Source organism: Phyllostomus discolor, chromosome 9 (assembly GCF_004126475.2).
Source record: "Phyllostomus discolor isolate MPI-MPIP mPhyDis1 chromosome 9, mPhyDis1.pri.v3, whole genome shotgun sequence".
NCBI lineage: Eukaryota > Metazoa > Chordata > Mammalia > Chiroptera > Phyllostomidae > Phyllostomus > Phyllostomus discolor.
The window spans coordinates 67642544-67649049 of NC_040911.2; positions in this window are offsets into that span (position 1 = coordinate 67642544).

The following is a 6506-nucleotide window of genomic DNA, read 5'->3' on the forward strand; positions in this document are numbered from 1 at the left end:
CCCTCTCTCAGACAATGCCTCCTGCCACCGCTTTGGGCATCTCCACCAGCACCACTTTCTGTCCTGCAACACCTGATGTACAGCATATGCTCAACGTATACCCACTTTTGTAATAACAGAAGGCACAAATAACGCCCGTTTAAATGACAAAATCATAGGCATGTAATTCTGTAATATAAATATCACACTCAAGCATACCTATGACATTTTAGGTGAAATGTTCAAATTAAAATTTTAAATCACTACACCCATATTATTACCTTACCAACCATACTCAAGCAGGCCTTACTTCTACCAGACCCTGTATTTTAGGATTGGGTGAAAAGTATTCTCATATCCTTTTTTCTTTGTATCCCTTCAAGATTTATTATAAAAAAACTTCAAACATATAGAAAACTTGAGTAAACTGTAGAATGAACACCCATAGACCTTAGCACATGGATAGAGTTTTGCTCTATTTTCCTCATCATATGCAGTCCAGAAAGTATCCATCCATATAATAGGAAATATAGAGACATTTATTGAAGAAGATACAAGATATAAGAAACATTGTATATAAGACAATGATGCCTCAGTCTCCTTCAAAGTTATGACCTTCTTGAGGAAATCTGATTCATTGGTAGTAGTTTGAATCAAGTAGTTAGCAACCTTAGCACGATGTTCCTTCTGCTCTGGTAGCAGAAGCCATGGAAGGAATTTTGCCACAACATATTTCACGCAAAGATCCTACATCAAAATCTAGGACACAGTACTTTTTGGAATCCCCAGATCAGCTTCTAGTTCTTGCACTGTTTGTCACTGATCTTTGTTGATAGCAGCTCATACTTGTTAAACATTCTCAGGTGTTCTGCTTGTTGCAGGCCTTGCAGAACATGCAGATTCTTGATCATGTTTGAAGCATTTGTGCCACACTTGGACTGCACTCACTGTATCATCACTGAAAGCCTTCTGAATCATCTGAATAGTTTCTGCAGAGGAATGTTTAAGCTTAACACAAAATTTGGTGCAGATTTGTTGCTCTACTCGCTCAGTCATTTTGAATTCAACGGCCACAGAGTACCATGCTCAGCCACACAGTACACATGCTCATTCAATGGCATCTACCACTCCCACTGACTAGTACAGCGAAGTCATCATTGTTCATCCATGCACATTTCAGTATACTATCCTGGGCTACCTGGTTACATGCATGTCATGCAAACTGTTTTCATTATATTAACAATGGTTAGATGTTTTCTGGACAAACAAGTGTACCACTTGCTTAGTTTTGACAAATGCATACACCTGTGTGAATCAAAGCCATTACCATCATCCAGAAGGTTCCCTCATGCCCCTGATCAATCCACTGCCACTCTGCCGCCTAAGACAGTCACTGTTGATCTTTATTTTATCATCGGTTAGTTTTGCCTGTTCTAGAACTTCTTATAAATGGACTCATAATGCAAGTGCTCTTTTGAGTCTGGCTTCTTTCACTCCCTGTAATGGTTTTGAAATCCATCCATACAGATCAGTTCCATTATGCATGTGTACCAAGGTGTGCTCATCCCTCACATCTTCCATATCACTCAACACACTTTATTTAAAAGGCTGTTTACAGTTTCCCCTTGACTGGATTAGTCTAAGACCCCACTGCCAGTAGGAGGAGGGTCAAGATTTGTTTCCATGCCTCTAGGCAGGGAAATGCCCCAAAGGATACTGTGGATTCCTGCCCTTTCTCAACTGCCCTCGGACTGCCTCTGCTCCCCCTGCCTCTAGCTCCTCCCAAACTTCAGGATTTCTTGATGGATAGAGTACATTTGCTGCCTCCCCTCCTCTTTAATGTTCCCTTCTCTCAAACTTCAGTTCACTACACAGTGGCTTTGGTTTCTTATTAGACCTCCTTGCAGCATCCAACATGGTCAGCCTGACTTCTGGACACTTGCTTCTCTTGCCCACCCCTGTGGACTTTCCTGCTGCCTCCCTGGTTGCTCTGACTCCATTTCCTTGGCTGCCTTCTTCCTCTGCCTGACTTGCAAGTGCTAATGGTTTTCACAGCCTGGTTTTGCTCTGCTCTCTGAGCTCTCACTCCCAGCTTGTTATGCCCACAACCCCAGTTTAACATCATCCGAAAAAGAGCCCGTGGTTCCCCTCTCTAATCTGATCCTGTTCCATCTCCCTTTCTAATTACATGGTTCCTCCAGCCTGGAACCTGGGGAGCATCCTTGATCTCTCCCACATTTTCAACTCCTACATCCATTCCATCACCAAAACCAAATTTTAGATGTGTCGCCTTCTCTTTATTGCCATCCCATGGCCCTAATCTGTGGGATACCTTATACTAAACATTTCTGGGATTATCTAAAATTCAAATGTAAAAAGGCATCCTAAATTTTTTTTGATAAGTGTTCTTCCACCCCACAAGGGGCCACAGCTGGTTCTCACTTCCACTCAGTCTGACTTCACTCCTGTCAAGAAGGTGTCTCTCCTGGCTGCCTGGCCCATGTGGACTCAGAGTAAACCAGGAGAGCACCAGCTTCCCCAACCTGCCCTTTATACCTTCCCTTCCTGAGCACTGAGGGGGCAGTTGAATCCTCTATAAGCCCCTGAGATGTGGGAACAGCCCAGTCAGAACTGGTCTTCTGTCCTACTCTCATTGCAGGCTGCTGGGACACAGATGTTTTCATTGTAGATGGTGCCAGTGATGCTCCCTCCAGAGTTCTGATTTTTAATGGTGGAGGGGACTGATATTTGTAAGGGTTCCAGCAGAGGGCCTGGTTCACTCAGTGTCTGATAAATGATAGTTCGTCTTCTGTCCTTGTTCCTGTTCCTTGTATTGACACAGCAAGGGGCTATAAAGGAGAGGAAATAATTCTCCAAGTGGAATGTCTCTCTCTTCTTGAGCAGACTTCTTGTGAAATCATTGTGTTTAAAGCATGCATAGTAGTCAGGGCAGTTCTGGTACTTGCATGGACAAAGTCTGGTTTGCAACTGATGAAAGAAGGTGGGGGCATGGACACTTCTGTACAGACTTCCTGAGTCCATAAGGGACAAAGTCCAGGCCCCACCCCAGGCCCATGGCCAGCCAGCCCTGGCTTATCTTTTCAACCTTGCTCCTCCCCCTCATCTTCTCTTCTTCCTGGCAAACTCCGGCCAAGCGGAGAAACAGAAAGATCTGGCTATTTGGGATTCAGGAAGATACCCCTTTACTAAAGTCTGCTCATGAGGAAGATGTGACTCACTCTCAGTGCCTCCACTTTTTCACCAGCCAAATGGGTTAAGGAATTCTGCCCGCTTCCTTTGCAGAGCAAATGGTACTTTCCACACATTTGAGAGCTCAGGAAGGGTCAAGATTTATCTCCATGCCCCCAGGAAGGGAAGTGCCCCAAAATACCTTCTGTCTGTGTGGGTGATCCCTCTTTGAGACCCAGATCCCTGTCATCCAGAAGATTTCCTAACTGCCACCATTGACTTGAATCTAGTTCCTCTGCTGTTTCTGTACCACTTTGTAGACTCTTGTTTTATTATCTTCAGCAATATGTGCTTAGTGACCATTATTTATTTTTATGTTTCTTTCTGCCACTTCATTCTGAGCTCCTTGACCTGCAGGAGGCTGTGGTTCCCTGCCCATTGCCTGGCACACAGATGGTGCTCAATAACTGCTCGATGAACAAACATAGATTGTGAAATTTGACTGCCTTTTAGGTATCTAGAATAAAGGGAGAGGCCCCTTCAGTCTCCCACTTCCTGGTGTTTATTATAAAACAACAGTTTATTTCTGTCACTGAAAATGGGATCCTCCTTTGGCCAATTATACATCTTGGGAAGATTAACATTAAATTTTGAACAGTCCTTTTTCTGCCTATGGGAGATTAGCACTGATTTTAAGCCAGGCCCTTTATTTGTGTTATTTTATTTAATTCTCACAATAACCCTATGAAGTGGATACTGTTTCTATCATCCCCATTTTACAGTTGGAGAAACTAAGGCCCAAAGAGATTAAGTAACTTCCCAAAGTCACACAGCTAGCAAGTAGTACATAAGGAATTTGAACCCAAGCTGGTCTAATGCTAGAGTATATGCCCTTGAACCTTTAGGCTACACTGTCTGAGGGTTATGAGGGCTCTAAAGGGATAAGAAAGAAAGCTTGGAGGGACTGGGTGCTGAGCAAGCTGAGAGATGTGTGTGCATTCTGTGTGTGTAAGTGTGCAGGGGAGAGGAAGGACCAGGAGGGTGGAAAGAGGAGCTGACGGACAGGGCTGAGCAGACAGAGCCCAGGCTAGGGAGGTGGGGCTTGGTGAACGGACTCTGCCAAGCCCTCCCTCCCAGTCTGGCACCTAGCCAGGCTTCACTTGTGCCGCTAATGAGAAGCAGATTGAGGAATGGGACAAACTAGAGACCGGAAGACTTGTTCTTTGCTACGTGGCGTTCTTCAGCTCTCCCTGAACTTGCTGCCAAACCTCTGAGAGCTGGTCAGGGCTTTGCAGCTGTGCCATGGTCTCCCTCCAGTTTTACCCCAGCTTGGACTGTACTGTATTAAAAGATGGACTTAAACATTGCCAGCTTCAGTGAATAATGCACGGTGCATTGATGAAGACATTGGCCACCCATAAGAGAATGTCCCCCTTGCAATGGGTCTCCCTTTCCCTCCTCAACATGTGAACAGTCTAGCTCACAGGCATCCTGCATCCTCCTCCCAGGGAACGAGGGTACAGGAGGATTTAGCAAGGGCTGCTCTGAAGGGCCAGCTGGTTTAGCCTCCAGAGAGGGCACAGAAGCAGGGGTGGCAGCCTCCATTAGCCCGAAGTCTGGGTGTGCCTTGGTGACAGCTGTATCCCCAGCACCTTGCACTGTGTACCTAGCAGAAGTATAATAAACATTTAACCTACCTAAGATAATGTCTCTGCAAACAAGTTCTGGAATCAGCTATGGGTTTGAACCTCAGCCCCATGACTACTTACTAGTCTAGGAGAGGGCTTAACTTCTCTAAGCTTTAGTTTTTCTATCTCTGAACTGGAGATAATAAGAGTCTTATGACCTTATGAAGGGTGTTTTGAAGGTTAACTAGTGTTTATTGAGCACTATATGTCAGGCATCATTTTAAGTGCTTTACTTGTTTCTACTTATTGAATCCCCACAACAATCTGAGGCAAATAAGTTCTTGTTCTCATTATATGAGTAAGGAAACTGCTATCCAGAGAGGCTAAGTAACTTTCTCAGAGTCACACAGCTGGTAAGAATCAGAGCCAGGCTTCAAACTCAGGAAGTTGGCTTAGGGCCCAACTCTCAACCAGTTGCCACTCTGAAATGTGCAAAGCTTAGCATGGTGCCTGGCGCATAGTAAGTACTCAGTGGAAGCTAGTCATTGATGTTTAATTAACAAAAAGTAGGAGGTAAAGTGGAATGCCCTGTGTCTCCCTGAAAGAATTAAAATGATGGAATTTTATACCATTCATTGCTTATTCATCCTGTCATTCGATTGATTTTCATTCAATAACTCTCGTGCAAACATTGCCCAAAATGCAGGGAGACTGGGTGTTGGGAAAGAAATGGCTCTGGGTTTGTCATACTCCTTAAAGCCTGTTTGGGGGCAAGAGCAGAGAGCCATTTAAGTGAACTCAAAGGAGAAGGGGTTCACTGTAGGAACCTGGCTTGTAGGAGGGAACTCAAAACCTCAAGGACCAGAGGTTGCCAGGCAACCTGGGTTTGCAATCACTTCTCTGCCAGACTGATCCCCTCTCCCTGCAGACTGATTATGTCTCTGAGACTTTGTGCTTCTGTTCCCCCCCAGACTCAGTGTGTGACAGACTCTGAGTCCCCATGGTTACAACCCCAATTTTATATGTTCTTACCATTCTAGGGTCAGCATCACCTGACTGTGGGTGGGTCTTTTTGAGTTCAACTTCTAACCCCCACCAGGGGTGGGGTCATCTGTTTCAAACCTGGTTGTTCACTGCTTCATGCTCAGCAAGGAGGGTAAACACATCAAAAAAATATAGAGTCACTAGGAAGGCACCCCAAGCATCCCTTTCAGACTATTGCTGCATTATTTTTATTTTATCATCTTACCTCTCTTTCCCCAAGACTGTTAATAAGCTCTGAGAGACATAGTAATAAGCCAGAAAGATGTCCTAATTTATATTTCCAAACTTGTCACCTGCCAGTTTCCTTCAAAAACCTGCTTTTCTAGGCAGACAGATCCACTCTGCCAATGGAACATGCCAGGCTCCTTACTGCCCCCAAACTCTGCTCATACTGTCTCCTTCATTCAGAACACCCTCCTCTTCAACTCTTAGCCCTTAAAATCCAGCTCAATTTCTTTCTACTGCATGAATCTTCCACTTCCACATGATTCCAGCCTGGAGTGGTCAAGATCCTCTGAATTTAGCCTTTATTGTTTCTTCCATCCATTTGGTCACCTCCTATATTGTTGTCAGGAAAAATTAGTGAAAGACCTATGAAAAGACAAGAGAAATAAAAAGATCACTGAGTGTCCTGCCTAGGGTACCTTTTGTTTCAGATTACCTCTG